Source organism: Gastrolobium bilobum, unplaced genomic scaffold, assembly GCF_033153095.1.
Source record: "Gastrolobium bilobum isolate Gb01-03AN ecotype WA unplaced genomic scaffold, APGP_CSIRO_Gbil_v1 utg12063, whole genome shotgun sequence".
NCBI classification, from domain to species: Eukaryota; Viridiplantae; Streptophyta; class Magnoliopsida; order Fabales; family Fabaceae; genus Gastrolobium; species Gastrolobium bilobum.
In genome coordinates, this window is record NW_026899021.1 from 374,506 (window position 1) to 391,476 (window position 16,971).

A 16,971-nucleotide genomic window follows, 5' to 3' on the forward strand; every position below is an offset into this window, starting at 1 on the left:
CACAATTTTAGACGAACTCACGGAATGTTTTCTTTAAGGTAGCCTTGTTAGAATTATTAATTATTAAAATTATTTCCTACAAATTCCATTACTATTAAACACCGTATTCACAATTGTTGGTGTCGTTGTTCAAATAAAATGACTAAAGAGACATTATCTCAGCAGGTTTAGATCTTCCCCTTTTTTGTTATAAGCTTTTCTGCTATTATATGATCAACAAATCTGACTTTAGGCAAATTCTCAATCTGAATCTAGATTTATGTTCGAATTCCAGGAACCCACAAATACAACTTCCAAAATCGTATTTCACGTATAAAATTAAAAACTTAATAAAACCAGTGTGCCAAATTCTTTTAATTCATTATACATGGGCTAAAAATATCAACGAGTTAATTGCAAAGAAACCAACATGATACTCAATAGAATCGTCCACTAATAACTCCCTAAAATGTAAATCATTCACAATATCAAATATTATCAAAACGAAAAAAACTTGTCATCGCTTAAAAGTAATAGTTTTAAGGTAAAACTTCAAAAAAAACTCCTATAAGTTTTCTCCAAATCACTTAACCTCTCTCCGAAATTTTTAATCACTTTATTTGAACAACGACACCAACAATTGTGAGTACGGTGTTTAATAGCAATTGAATTTGTAGGAAATAATTTTAATTATTACTAATTCTAACAAGGCTACCTTAAAGAAAACATTCAGTGAGTTCGTCTGAAATTGTGTTGGTGAAGAAATTATGTTTTTCTTTTTACTATTAAGGGTAATTTTGGTATTTTTTAAAAAAATTAACTCTATTAACAAAATTTTGGATGAAAAATCAAATTAGAGGGGCAAGTGATAAAAAAAAAATTAAGTAGGAGGGTAAATGATTAAAAATTTCGGGAAGGGGGTTAAGTAATTTTGAGAAAACTTGTAAGGGATTTTTTGAAATTTTCCCTATTAAGATTTCAAACTTATGATTTTATGTAGACTACTCAAAACCTTCAATACTAGACTAATCCTAGTAACTTATAAAGTATACTTTAAGTTAATTAAAAATTGATATAATTACCAAAAAAAAAATGATTCATTTTGATAGCTTTGTTAATTTTTTTTTCAAAAGATTGGAAAAGATAAAAAGTCAAAAATTAAAATAATTTCAAGTCACAATAGTAATGGAAAGAGTTTATATTATATATAAATAGATAGATACTTTCTAATAGATAATTTCAAGTCACTTCTCTGCCACTCATTTAGATATGGAAAAAATTCTCTTGATAAGTTTGTATATTGTAATTTTATACACTGTTATTTCTCATATCAAAAAAGTTGAAGTATATATATATAACCAAAGGGAAAAGGCAAAACCATAAACCATGGACATCCAAAATCTCCTTCTGTTACTGATTACCTTTGTGTGTGGAAGCATTCTCATCTTCATTCTTAGATTATCCAACCAAACACCAAAATGTATAAAGCTCCCACCTGGGCCAAACCCATTTCCTATCATAGGAAACATCTTGCAGCTTGGCAAAGACCCTCATAAGGCACTCACCAAACTCTCCAAAATTTATGGTCCTATAATGACTCTAAAACTAGGCAACATAACCACCATAGTTATCTCATCTCCACAAGTAGCAAAACAAGTGCTGCATCAAAATGGCCAAGTCCTTTCTAATAGGACAATCCCACACACAGTTCAAACACATGACCATCACAAATACTCAATTGTGTGGCTGCCTCCATCAGCTCAGTGGAGGAACCTCAGGAGAATTTGTGCTACAAAAGTATTCTCCACTAACATGCTTGACTCCACACAAATCATTCGCCAACAAAAGGTGCAAGAATTGTTGGATTATGTGAAGGAAAAATGCAAAGAAGGTGAAGTTCTTGATATTGGTGAGGTTGTCTTTACAACAGTCCTTAATTCAATTTCAAACACTTTCTTCTCTATGGATTTGTGTCATTTTACATCTGATAAGTCTCAAAGAGTTCAAGAACATTATCTGGGGTGCCGTGGAAGAAGCTGGAAGGGCTAATTTTGCAGACTTCTTTCCCATTCTTCGTCCATTTGATCCACAACGTGCTCATGCCAGGATGACTAGTTGTTTTAAGAAGTTGTTTGAGATTATTGATGGAATAATTGAAGAAAGAATGCATTCAAGAGTTTCAAAAGGTGATTCTAAGGTGTTCAATGATGTGTTAGATTCACTTCTTAACATTATTGAAGAAACCAGTTCTCACTTGAGCCGCCATGAGATGTTACATCTGTTTATGGTTAGTACTTAAGTTTTCCAATAATTAAATTTAATAAATTATTGTGTACTTAGATTTCTAACTATTCAAAACCTTAGGTTATTTGGGTATCATATTTATAATTAGTAAGTGTTCGAAGTTTATATATATGGTTCAAGTACTTAATAATAGTTAATATATGTTTGAACATTGATTTTAGTCCCCAAGTTTATACTTGCTTTAAATGTTGAGTTGCCAAATTAATGTCTAAAATATCCATGTATCTTTTGGAAGATCAAATTAAGTATTTACTCAATATTATTTGGTACTTTAGTCATCAATTTAACTTTAGTTCAACTCGCAAAAATCAGTGAGTGATCCCATTCATTAAACCTTTATCCCATTTGTACCTAATCTTTATCCCATCACAAAAAGCACACACTTAATCACTAATCACCTTAGGCTAATACTGTAGGGATAAGTTATACTTACTACTTTTTTTTCTTACCACCTCTTATAGCCAATCTTGTTATCGTTGGATCAAAATCAAATCAATGGCTTTCACTTGATGTCATTTTATAACCGTTGATTTGATTTTGATTCAAATATAACAAGATTGGTTGTAAGATGTGGTAAAAAAAAAAAGAGAAGTACTATAATCTTCCCCAACACTATATGTATATTTCATTGGGTTTTGATATGATGTTCTCCTAGGATTTATTTGTTGCTGGGATTGACACAACAGCAATCACGGTGGAATGGACTGTGGCAGAGCTACTTCGGAACCCAGATAAATTAGCAAAAGCAAGAAAAGAGTTAAGTCAAGTTATTGGAAAAGATGTAACAATTGAAGAATCACACATCCTAAACTTTCCTTACTTACAAGCAGTGGTGAAGGAAACTCTTCGCTTGCATCCACCAGCTCCATTGTTAGTACCCCACAAGTGTGATGAAATTGTAGACATGTGTGGTTTCAAAGTACCTAAAAATGCACAAGTCCTAGTAAATGTGTGGGCCATGGGACAAGATCCTAGCATATGGGAAAATCCAAATGTGTTCATGCCTGAAAGATTTTTGGAGTGTGAGATTGATTTTAAGGGTAATTATTTTGAGCTTTTACCCTTTGGAACAGGTAAAAGGATATGCCCAGGATTGCCATTAGCTCACAGGATAGTGCATTTCATGGTGGCATCCCTTGTGCACAACTTTGAATGGAAGCTAGCTGATGGACTAATGCCAGAACACATGAATATGGAGGAACAATTCAGGTTCGCCTTAAAGAGGTCCCAACCTCTTAGAGTTCAAGCTATTTCATTCAAGCATGGTTAAATTATATGTAAGAATAATGCTCATTACTTTACGGATATGCCTTAAGAGTTGCGTCACCACTATTAGTTAATAAAGAATGGGGTTAATTTCAAACTTGGCATGTTTATTAATTTCTCATCTAGAGTTAAGAAATCACAGTTGCCATTCAAGTACAACTTTTCCTCTTCCAACATGTATGAAATCTTGACTCTTCCAAAATGATGGAATAACTGATTTGTAACGTGTTTAACTGCAACAAGAGACTTGTATAACTTCTTCCAACACCATCTATTTGAAGACCTTAATGGAATAGTGTACCCAAAAAAAAAAAAGACTTAATGGAATACAAGCGTGAGACTTTTCATTTCTTTATAAGCTAACTGTCGAGCAAGTGATTAGTACAAGATTTAGTCCCCTCCTTTTTTGCACCAAACTGAAACCAACTAAGAACCCCAAATAATTCAAATTAATCTTTACAAGCAAATTTTCAGTGATCATAATGCATACATGCAGAGATCCAATCCAACTGTTCTGGAATGAACATTAATGGTCTAGCAGGATAGCTAGTATTTGTATCTACGGAGTTTATGGTAAAGATAACAGGCAATGAGAAATCCTGCACCTTAGGCCAAAGTCCGATGGGATGAACAAGGGGTGTGTGTGTGAGTCATCTGCGGTGGAGAGGATGTGCTCTGGGCACAAGTATGTAGGTTGTAGCCATGGTGGCCAGGATAAGTTATCAGATGAGTTCCTAGAGGAGTTATCTGCTTCTCCTTGTTAGCTATAAGGGGTTATATATAGATGAATGCACTAGGAGATTGTGCCCCTAGTGGATAGTTTGCAGGTGACTTAATGGCATGATGCAATGCTAGTGGGTGGTTATTGCTAGTAGATGGAAGTTAGGAGAGAATGGTGGAATGAGATGCTCCATGTAGTGGGGATAGAAAGTGGGTACCACATAAGTGGTCCACAACATAAGCCCCCCAGCCTGGCATTGCGCATAGTCGGAATGCCGGGGTAAAAGTAAAGCCCCCGTGCCTATCAAATAATGTTTAGTGTTGTGAAAAAGGATATGAATGCCGGGAAAACCCAGCTTGCGAATGCTTCCGAGTTCCAAGTTACTTTATCGTGTTGCTCGTTGGTTGTAGTCGTCTCCGGGTTTGTAATTGCTTCCGAGTTTGTAATTGCTTCCGAGTTTGAAGCTGAGTAAAGTGTGAGAACCCTATATGATCATGTCTTGTACACTGATTAGGATCTTTCAGAATCAAATGTTCAATAACTTTCCCGCTTCCAATTAGGAAAAAGAAGGGTGCCCAAAGGTCTTTTAGTAAACCATTTCTATCCCGGAGGATCGGTCTTCTTTTAATAAACCATTTTTATCCCGGAGGGCTGGTCTTCTTTTATTAAACCATTTTTATCCCGGAGGGCCGGTCTTCTTTTGGCGGCAAGGGACTTTTGTTTCTCGCTTCCGAGTAGGAATTGAATGGGTGCCCAAGAGGCCATTAAAGGCGGCAATGGACTCTATCTTCCCGCTTCCGAGTAGGAATTGAACGGGTGCCCAAGAGGCCATTTAAGGCGGCAAGGGACTTTATCTTCCCGCTTCCGAGTAGGAATTGAACGGGTGCCCAAAAGGCCATTTAAGGCGGCAAGGGACTTTATCTTCCCGCTTCCTAGTAGGAATTGAACGGGTGCCCAAGAGGCCAATTAAGGCGGCAAGGGACTTTGTTTTCCCGTTTCCGAGTAGGAATTGAACGGCTGCCCAAGAGGCCAATTAAGGCGGCAAGGGACTTTGTTTTTCCGTTTCCGAGTAGGAATTGAACGGCTGCCCAAGAGGCCAATTAAGGCGGCAAGGGACTTTTATTTGTAGCCGGATTATGATTGTTTCATCCGTGATTTATGATGCTGGTAGATATGTTTCCCGCCTGAAAAACCTGAAGATATGTTTCCCCCCTGAAAAACCTGATTATGCGCGGGTTGCTCACCAGCACTTTTTAACCTGTGGTTATATGATAATGTTGTGTAATGGTTTGATATTCCAAGTTTCCATCCATACTTTCTCTGACCATCCCATGAGTCTATCGATATCGACTACCATCCATTGTGGTTAGAGCCTGGCATCTTCCATTTACTTCACCACTAACAGCCATCAATAGAAATCAAATTATTTATATATCTTTACATATATAAATTAAAATTTGAATTACTTAAAATTTTATAATTCAAACGGAACTTAATATTTATTTATTTTTTGTTGAAATATTTGACTAAATTTTCACAAAGAATAAAATAAAAATCATACTAACTTGAATTCTTAATGCACGTTACTTTTAATGAGCTTTTTAAATTTGTTTTTTACACACTTTACAAAATTTAAGTCGACTTTTATTCACATTTAAAATTCAAAATCATGAAGATTAGCACTCCATTCTATAATTTAATAAAGTAAATATTTTCATTATACCCCTGCACGCCGCCTATCTCTTCTAATTTGTTGAGAAAAATTATTTGCAAAAAACCAAATAGGTACAGAAACCTCCAAAGACACGTTTTCTTAAATAAAGTTCTTCAATCAAGAAAAAATAAATAATTTAAAACAACTCTGAAAAATCTATTGAAAGATTCCTCTATGTCATCTGTGTAATATGTTAAACTCTGCAACTAACATGATGTTTTTAACAGTGGATTGACAACCAAATAAAAATAAATAAAAAATAAATAAAATAAAGGAGGCTTAGCTTTTATAATCCTTAGACGTCAGCACCCTGATCATAGCGGCGATTGAGGTAAAGATCAAATGTTTTTCTCCTTCCTGAATCCATTTGGCTTTTATGATGGTTTGATCGACTGGCAGCGTTGTTCGTCAAGTGCGGGTACGTTGATGAGGCGTCTTTTTTCTTCTCAAATGGTAATAGAGCGGGAATCGAAATTTACCGATTTCCCACAGACGGCGCCAAATGTTCTGGAATGAACATTAATGGTCTAGCAGGATAGCTAGTATTTGTATCTACGGAGCTTATGGTAAAGATAACAGGCAATGAGAAATCCTGCACCTTAGGCCAAAGTCCGATGAGATGAACAAGGGGAGTGTGTGTGAGTCACCTGCGGTGGAGAGGATGTGCTCTGGGCACAAGTATGTAGGTTGTAGCCATGGTGGCCAGGATAAGTTATCAGATGAGTTCCTAGAGGAGTTATCTGCTTCTCCTTGTTAGCTATAAGGGGTTATATATAGATGAATGCACTAGGAGATTGTGCCCCTAGTGGGAAGTTTGCAGGTAACTTAATGGCATGATGCAATGCTAGTGGGTGGTTATTGCTAGTAGATGGAAATTAGGAGAGAATGGTGGAATGAGATGCTCCATGTAGTGGGGATAGAAAGTGGGTACCACATAAGTGGTCCACAACACATCGTAAGAATAATAAAACCCCAGTCCTTTTTCCCTCCATTCAAATAACTATCAGCCGTGACTCATATTATGAAAAAAAGTTCCAAGATCTTAAACTACCATTAACAGTACCCGTCCAGAACAAGTAAAACAAAGCTAGTTTAACTGTTTCCATTAGTAATCATCATGTACTATAAGAGTTTCCTCATTGTTAAAGACCCTTTTCCACCCAAAACTCACGAATTCAGACCAGAGAAAAGTCACCCCCAACATAAGAAAAATACCAACAATTAGCTAGAACAATTTTCAGAACTTACTCCCATCATACATGCACATCCTCAAGCAGATGGAATGCAAGGAATAAAAACTTGATTTTTTTTCCCCCACTTTAATCCCCAACCCAAAGTTCAGGTGTCTACATAACCCAACAAAAAACTTTAAGAGGATCTTCGAAATTTTCTTCCATTCCTCTCATGCATGCAAGTTATCAAACAAGTAGAGTGCATAATGAAGATTCTCTATTTTTGCTCCAAAAACCCATCAACCTTGGTACATCTACTATTCAATGGTTCTCAAGACCAGAAAATCATGCATATTTCTCGTCCTTATTTCCAAATTTCCTACTCGTGGCAGTGCTCATGAAACCCCAAAATTTCCCAACCATTGCAACCATGAAATTTTCGGAGAGAGTACGAAATAGGTACAACGAGAGAGTTCATGGGATTAGCTTGTTACCTCAAATGCCGTCAAGATGAGAACGTGATTCGATTCGATTCGATTCTTCTTCCGGTGGCTCGAAGCTCAAGTTTCTTACTCTTCTATGCCTGAACGATCTATCGTAATGTTGAGAGAGGGAATAATTAATTAGAAGTTAAATTCAAAATTAAAATAAAAAAATAAAAAAATTGTGCTATTCTTTCAAAGAATATGAATTAAAGTTTTTAATGATTTTCAAAGAAATAAAGTTTAAGTTAATATGTAAATGTAAATAATATTAATAATAAGTAATATTATCATTATTAATTAAATTCTTAACTAGTAGCTTCTAACTTAAAATTTAGGAAGATGTTACACAAATTATTAATTAAATTCTTAACTAGTAGCTTCTAACTTAAAATTTAGGAAGATGTTACACAAATACCAATGTAATTTTAATTAAATTTACAGCATATTTATTTACACAAATAACAGATGTAATCATGTAAACCACATATAATAAACATCGTCTGAAACAAATAATGGAATCGAACACAAATTATATATATTAATTAACACAAACAATATATATCTAATTTCACAGAAAGTAATGTTTATTAGTACAAATAATAATTATTAATTAAACTAAATAATATATTAAAATATAATATAACTTTACTTCTAATCTGATTAAACTTCTAATCTAATCTGTAATCTGATTAAACTTCTAATCTGATTAAAACTTAACTCCTTTAGTCCTTTTGCGCTTCATGCTCTGTTTATTCAATGAGATTTCACAATCGTAAATTCTTTATACCCTGATCATGCTGATATATGTGTGTTTAGATTAGATTTTGCAAACTTGTTTTAGTTAAACTCAATTTTCTAAACTCGATTTTTATGGAAGTGAGTTTGCAAGTAGTGATTTTTGTATATCATTAATGAAATACGTATAAATTAAATAAAATTATAACATTTAATTATTTTTATTTTTATTTATTTTTTGGTTCAAGAGAGAGGATCACCACCCATGTTTGTTTGGAAGTTTGGAGAGCAAGGGAAGGAAGAGAATACAAGAGAAAAAGGAGAGGAAGGAATATAAGAGAAATAAATGGTATTCTCTTCTCTTGTTTGAGAGTTAAAAAAATGATAAGGAAAAAAAAAAGATGGTTAATGAGATATTTTTATCATTTTATCCCTTCTTTAAAAATTAACATAATTATTATACTTTACAAATAAAATTGAATTTAAAATTTCTGAAAAAATTATTTATGTAATTTTATATTTAAAAAATATTCTCTCTCTACAAAATTATTTTCTCTCTCTAAAATGATCTATTTCACTTTTATATATGTAATTTATATAATTTTTGAGACTTAATGATTCATATATATATATATATATATATATATATATATATATATATATGCGTGTGAAGAAATATGAAGGGTATTCAGTTCTGTATGTTTGGGAGTAAAATTTTTTCCTCAAATCCCCCATATTGGGGGAAGTCTAATTTTAAGAATGAAAAGAGTATTTGAAGGTTTAATAAAAATTCTTCCCACTTTTTTAAACTCAAACTAGAAAAAAGACATATATAATTGGGGTGTTTGGTAGATGGTTTGTTGTGAGATTGATGGGTAAATGAGAGTGAGTATTTAATTACACCATATTTGGTAGAAGTTTACAAAAAAAAATGCTAGGCAACCATTTTCCCCATCCAATTCAAATTTGTGTGTAAAGTGATGCAAAAGTCATTGTTTGAAAGAAGTTTAGGAAAAAAAATGCTAGGCAACCATTTTCTCCATCCAATTCAAATTTGTGTGTAAAGTGATGCAAAAGTCATTGTTTGAAAAAACCACCTTGGAGGTGGTATTTGAAGATAATAAGGCAACTGGAAAAATGCGCACGATGGTCAGACAGAAATGCCCCTTTTCTGAAAGATAGTATTTTGTAAAATTATCTATGAATCTTTGTGACATTTGCCAACAGTATAGTTTTACACTTATAGTTTTTACATTTTTGCCACCACTGTGTCATTTGCCAACACTATAGTTTTTACACGTATATATCCTAGAATGATAAGTACCTAAAATCACAGGAGAAGTATTGTTTTAGGAGACAAAACAAAAGAGATGAAATCTAAAAAGGGTATTTTTGAATTTTCAATAATTTTTCCATCAATATTTTAATTTCAACCAAACACAGACTTAGTAAACTTAAATAAATTTTTCTGATAATATTTCAGTCTATCAAACAACTTGTTTAAAGTTTTTTTCACTAAATTTACTTTCCCACTGCTTTCCCATTAATTATATTTATCTAATTAACATTTTTTTCTCTTCTACCAAATGCCTCGTAAATAAAACTTTCACCTTGATTCCATTTCCCTATTAATAATGACTCCAAAACACACCCTTTTACATGTCTACAAATTGCAGCGTGGTAAAGTAGAGCATGAAACTCTCAAACAATTCAACTCTCACAAAGTGACACTATCGGATATTTACCAAATAGATAAGATAACGGTTCAAGGCTCAAAATGACTTAGAAATATATAATGATATGGGATATGAAGCTCACCACTTGTAAAAGATATATGATGATTCAGCAACATTGAGATTGATCCATCAAGCATACTAAATGTTAACTTTCTCCGCTTATATCTTTTTCTACCCTACGTTTATGCCACCCCCTGCTAGACTTCACCTAACCATTTTTCCTTCATAAGTTTCACCCCTCTTTTTATTTCCGGCTCTTCTTATTTCCTTCTTGCTTCCCCTTCATCTAAATTTATCAACTCTACTTGGTTTGTTGCCAAGATCACATGGCTCCCATTTTCATTTATCGTTTTTTTTTTTTTTTTTTTCATTTCCTGTCCATGTTGATAATATTATCTTCTGACTCTTTCCTTCTTGTGGAAAATATTTTTTCATATCCCTATTTTTTCCCTTTGTATTAAAGATGTACCTATTTTCATTGTACCAGAGATTTGTTCCTTGTTGTGATGCCTTTTTTTTCAACACTTGTCGTTTTTATATCTTCAAATATCTCCCCCTTCTGAAATATGTATATCCCACCAGTTTATATCACCTCTGTCAAAATCTAACAATTGTTCAAAATATCACCTTTGTCATTTGTTGAAAATTTGTTTTCTCTCATTATGCAACCAACCTTTTAGACTTTAGTGCATAGGCCTTTAATAATTTCAACTACTCCGTTCAATCATATCTTTTTTTTGTTTTTGTTTTGTGAAATATATTCTAATTATCTCTTTGAGCCAAATAAGTTCACTTCAGCATTCTCACAAATTTCGACCATTTGAAACGGTTATCAGACTAATCTGGAGTGCAGGACGGATCAGGAATGTAGGGATCGAAAATCTTCAAGTTAAAAGCATGGTGTTGGTATCTTTGTTTTATTTTTTATTTTTATTTTTTATTCTAATTTTTTTTTCTTACTCAAAATCAATAACAACACAGTTCAAATATCAAAATCTTTGAAGAAAAATTCGATTTCTACTTCTCCCTTTTCTTTTAATAGAAAATTTCATATGTAAATTGAATACTGATGGAGCAGCAAAAGGTAACCCAGGTCTGACTGCGTGTGGGAGTATTTTTAGAGATAATACTGGCCAATGGCTAACTGGTTTCTCCTATCGAATTGGTCATTGTAGTGCTATTATGGCAGAATTATGGGGTATTTTAAAAGGTGTTCAGATGACTTGGGATAATGGTTGGAGAAAATTAGTAATAGAAAGTGACTCTTTAACAGCAGTGACTTACTGCAAGGAGTGAGCCAGCCTGTGAGTCTCATCTTGTTACTCGTATACGGGCATCGTTGAATAGAGAGTGGTCTGTGGTTATATATCACACGTATAGAGAAGGAAACTGCTGTGCGGACTGGCTGTCTAATTTTCGAATCCGGAGCAAGAGGACTTATGTATTTTTTTTCCTTCCCCTTATGGTATTTTCTTTTTGTATTTAGCTGATTTAGGTGGTTTTGATAAAATTCGATGTATTTGGCGTGATTAGCCAGTTCTTGTTGGGGTTTTTTTCCCCTACAGGTTACCAAAAAAAATAAAAAAAATTCATATGTATACTTTTATTTTTATTGAAAATAATAAAATGAAAATAAATCCGGTCAAATTAGGGTATTTCCTCTCCTTTCATTTTAATTTTTTCTTTAATTTTCATGTAAAATAAACAAAAAAAAGGGAAGCAAGTATTTTACATTTATTTATATTTTATTTTTTTAATTTACGCTTAAAACCAAAAATAATTAAAGAGACTAAAAACTAGATATTAATAAACTGTTGATTTTCACATTAAATAAAGAGGTGGAAAGGTCCACAAAGAGTCAAGATCTTCATGTGGAAAATTTTGCATCATCGACTTCCAACAAATATGATGACAGCAAGTTGGAATTTAGGCGACCCTCTTTGTCCGATCTGTCGTCAAGCAAATGAATCAATAATTCATGCGATTAGAGATTGTGAACAAGCCAGAATTATGTGGCCTAGTCTGGTCCCAGTGCAGAAAACAGTGGAATTTTTCCACAATGATTTAGAGCTATGGATTCAAAAGAATTTAGGAAAGTGAAAACAGTGGGTTATAAAAACTTAAAATCAATACAGATGGTAGTTCAAGAGGGAACCCAGGTGTTGCTACTTGTGCAGGACTATTCCGGAATCATGCTGGTCATTGGTTAGGTGATTCAAGTAATGCTATTGTGGTGCTCACCAAAGATGGTGATGCTGGTCGTGAATCACATTTGGTGTTTCGGATACGAGCATTGTTACGCAAAGATTGGATAGTTCATCTTAATCATGTCTACAGAGAGAGAAACTGTAACAAACAAGATACTATATATATTGTTTGTTTGCTGTTTAGATTCTCTGATATTAGTTGTTATGTTAATATTTGTAATTAGCCAATCCTTTTACTGTTAGTTTGTTCAGATTTTATAGCTGTTACGTTTATTTTCTAGTAGTTACGTTTTGTATTTATACACAATTAAATCAGCAATGAAAGCAAGCAAAACAGCAATTGCTGTATTCATATCCAGTAACCATTTTGTCTATTCCGCAGTCTCTATAGAAATCAATGCGCGGACTGGTTGACTAATTTATCTTTTGATCGCTAGCAAGATGACTCTCAATTTTATCCATTCACCTCCTCCTGATCTTTACAGATTAGTTTTAGCTGATATGGCTAGCTACTGTGGGCTTCTTTTGAAGAGCCGAGTTTCTTGATTTGTTTTAGTTTCTTTCTTTCTTTTGGTTGGGGTGTTTTCACCCTTATCCTCACCAAAAATAAAAAGAAAGACAAAAATTTAAAATTAGAACGTGTTCCGTAAAATAGAGTGTTCACAAATACAATAGTGACATTAAAGGCATGTTTAGTACATAGTATAAGATAAGGTCTGATAGTATAAGACCTGATAGTATAAGGCCTGATTGAATTTTAATACTATCCAGCGTTTGGCACGATATTGTATAAAATAATATATTGTATAAAATAATATCATCTAGTATTTGATAATGCACTGTATAATACTATATATGATAAAAGTAAATATTTTTAATAAAAATATCCTTTAATAAAGAATTTATATAATTCTTCAAAAAATGTCATGATATTAATTTTTATAAAAATTTATTGATCAGTGTGTCTAAAATATAAATTAATTTTATAAAAATAAAAATATTCAATATTTTAAAAATTAATATATTGAAAAATTAATTTTTATTTTAATAGATTAATATTAAAATAATATATTAATTTTTGAGAATTACATTGGTCAACGATGTTAATACATCAATCTCTTATCAGGTCTTATTCCTCACCCTTAGGCCAGATTAAGTTATACATCGTTTTGATGTATTAAGGGATTATGCTGTATAAGCTTATACTATACGATGGTCACACCAAACAATTGAAAATGTCATAATATAGTATAAGAGTATATTATCATGCCTTATATGTTACACCAAACGGGCCTAGTAACTAGACTAATCCTAGTAACTTATGCATACTACTCAAAACCTTCACTAATCCTAGTAACTTATAAAGTATACTTTAAGTTAATTAAAATTGATTCATTTTGATAGCTTTGTTAATTTTTTTTTCAAAAGATTGGAAAAGATAAAAAGTCAAAAATTAAAATAATTTCAAGTCACAATAGTAATGGAAAGAGTTAATATTATATATAAGGGAAAAAATGTGTGTCATTTTAAAGGATGAAAAGTTATGTCATTTTAAGTGAGAGAAAGTGATAGATAAAGGGGGACAGAGAGTGGACAAAATAAATAAATAAATGTGTAGGTCCCACCTCTTTATGAGAGTGAAATGATATAAGTTGTGTCATTTAAAGGGACAAACACTTTTTCTTATATATAAATAGATAGATAGATACTTTCTAATAGATATCGAAAAAGATAATTTCAAGTCACTTCTCTACCACTCATTTAGATATGAAAAAAGTTCTCTTGATAAGTTTGTGTATTGTAATTTTATACACGGTTATTTCTCATCTCAAAAAAGTTGAGTATATATATATATATATATATATATATATATATATATATATATATATATATATATGAGTTTTATAAGAGTTATGTTGTAGGAAAGATGATTGTGTTATGTTATAGAAATTCGTTTTACGTGCTATAATATATATATGGGTTTTATAAGAGTTATGTTGTAGGAAAGATGATTGTGTTATGTTATAGAAATTCGTTTTGCGTGCTATAGTTTTTTTTTTTAAAACATACGGGTCCCACAAAATGTTGTGTGTAGAAAATTTTTTGTTGTCATGTTAAATGATAGATGTAAACCCCTATATATATATATATATATATATATATATATATATATATATATATATATATATAACCAAAGGGAAAAGGCAAAACCATAAACCATGGACATCCAAAATCTCCTTCTGTTACTGATTACCTTTGTGTGTGGAAGCATTCTCATCTTCATTCTTAGATTATTCTACCAAACCCCAAAATGTATAAAGCTCCCACCTGGGCCAAATCCATTTCCTATAATAGGAAACATGTTGCAACTTGGCAAAGACCCTCATCAGGCACTCACCAAACTCTCCAAAATTTATGGTCCTATAATGACTCTAAAACTAGGCAACATAACCACCATAGTTATCTCATCTCCACAAGTAGCAAAACAAGTTCTGCATCAAAATGGCCAAGTCTTTTCTAATAGGACAATCCCACACACAGTTCAAACACATGACCATCACAAATACTCAATTGTGTGGCTGCCTCCATCAGCTCAATGGAGGAACCTTAGGAGAATTTGTGCTACAAAAGTATTCTCCACTAATATGCTTGACTCCACACAAATCATTCGCCAACAAAAGGTGCAAGAATTGTTGGATTATGTGAAGGAAAAATGCAAAGAAGGTGAAGTTCTTGATATTGGTGAGGTTGTCTTTACAACAGTCCTTAATTCAATTTCAAACACTTTCTTCTCTATGGATTTGTGTCATTTTACATCTGATTAAGTCTCGAGAGTTTAAGAACATTATCTGGGGTGCCACGGAAGAAGCTGGAAGGGCTAATTTTGCAGACTTCTTTCCCATTCTTCGTCCATTTGATCCACAACGTACTCATGCCAGGACGACTAGTTATGTTAAGAAGTTGTTTGAGATTTTTGATGGAATAATTGAAGAAAGAATGCATTCAAGAGTTTCAAAAGTTGATTCTAAGGTGTTCAACGATGTGTTAGATTCACTTCTTAACAATATTGATGAAACCAGCTCTCAGCTTAGCCGCCATGAGATGTTTCAACTGTTTCTGGTTAGTACTTGTTTTCCAATAGTTAAATTTTATAAACTATAATGTACTTGGTTTTCTAGCTATTCAAAATTTTAGGTTATTTGGGTATCATATTCATAATTAGCAAGTACTTAATATTACTATGCTGCTTGGTTCAAAGTTTGTGTTCTAAGTTATCAAATCTTATGAATTTGATATCAGAATGTATAAAATAGCCATCAGTTTAGTTGCTTAATATATGTTTGAACATTAATTTTAGTCCCTAAGTTGATACTTGCTTTAAATGTTGAATTCCAAATTGATGTCTAAAATATCGATGTATCTTTTGGAAGATCAAATTAAAAATTTAATCAATATTATATGGTACTTTATTCATCAATTTAACTTTAGTTTACTCACAAAAATCAGTAAGTGATACCACCACTAGAAATTTAGTTAACCTTTATCCAATCACAAAAAGCACACACTGAATCATTAATCACCTTTGGCTAATACTATATGTATAGTTTATTGGGTTTTTGATTTGATGTTTTCCTAGGATTTATTTGTTGCTGGGATTGACACAACATCAACCACAGTGGAATGGACAATGGCAGAGCTACTGCGGAACCCAGATAAATTAGCAAAAGCAAGAAAAGAGTTAAGTCAAGTAATTGGAAAAGATGTAACAATTGAAGAATCACACATCCTAAACTTTCCTTACTTACAAGCAGTGGTGAAGGAAACTCTTCGCTTGCATCCACCAGCTCCATTGTTAGTACCCCACAAGTGTGATGAAATTGTAGACATGTGTGGTTTCAAAGTACCTAAAAATGCACAAGTCCTAGTAAATGTGTGGGCCATGGGACAAGATCCTACCATATGGGAAACTCCAAATGTGTTCATGCCTGAAAGATTTTTGGAGTGTGAGATTGATTTTAAAGGTAATTATTTTGAGCTTTTACCCTTTGGAACAGGTAAAAGGATATGCCCGGGATTGCCATTAGCTCACAGGACAGTGCATTTCATGGTGGCATCCCTTGTGCACAACTTTGAATGGAAGCTAGCTGATGGGCTAATGCCAGAACACATGAATATGGAGGAGCAATTCAAGTTAACCTTAAAGAGGTCCCAACCTCTTAGAGTTCAAGCTATTTCAATCAAGCATGGTTAATTATATGTAAGAGTACTGCTCATGACAATAAGGATATGCATTAATAGTTGTGTCACTAGACTCACTACTATTACTTAATAAAGGATGGGGTTGATTTCAAACTTGACATTTTTATTAATTTCTCATCTAGTGCTAAAGTAATCAGAGTTTTCATTCATGTATAACTTTTCTTCTTCCAACACCATGTATGGAATCCCTTTTGATATTTTGCGGTCAAATACTAAGTTCTTCTCTTAGCTTATTTATTTACTTTTATATAATTAAAATTTATAAAGCATGTAATTTTATTAATTATAACTAAATTATCTATTCTGTACATTATATTATAATTTCATCAACGTTTGGTCTATTTGAAGACCTTAATGCCATAAAAGCTTGGACTTTTCATTTTGATATTCAA

At 32.8% G+C, this 16,971-nt stretch overlaps 1 long non-coding RNA gene and 2 pseudogenes across 1 annotated transcript; 2 read left to right on the forward strand and 1 right to left on the reverse strand.

The window, feature by feature from the left end:
- Positions 1-1,365: 1,365 nt before the first annotated feature.
- LOC133286260 (cytochrome P450 76T24-like) lies at positions 1,366-3,771 on the forward strand (annotated as a pseudogene).
- LOC133286261 (uncharacterized) lies at positions 2,044-7,780 on the reverse strand. Its single transcript, XR_009748107.1, has 3 exons — positions 7,651-7,780; positions 3,108-3,206; positions 2,044-2,090 (listed from the first exon to the last, which is right to left on the reverse strand). It is a non-coding gene; the product is annotated as an uncharacterized LOC133286261 (long non-coding RNA).
- Positions 7,781-14,538: 6,758 nt separating this feature from the next.
- LOC133286266 (cytochrome P450 76T24-like) lies at positions 14,539-16,729 on the forward strand (annotated as a pseudogene).
- Positions 16,730-16,971: the final 242 nt, after the last annotated feature.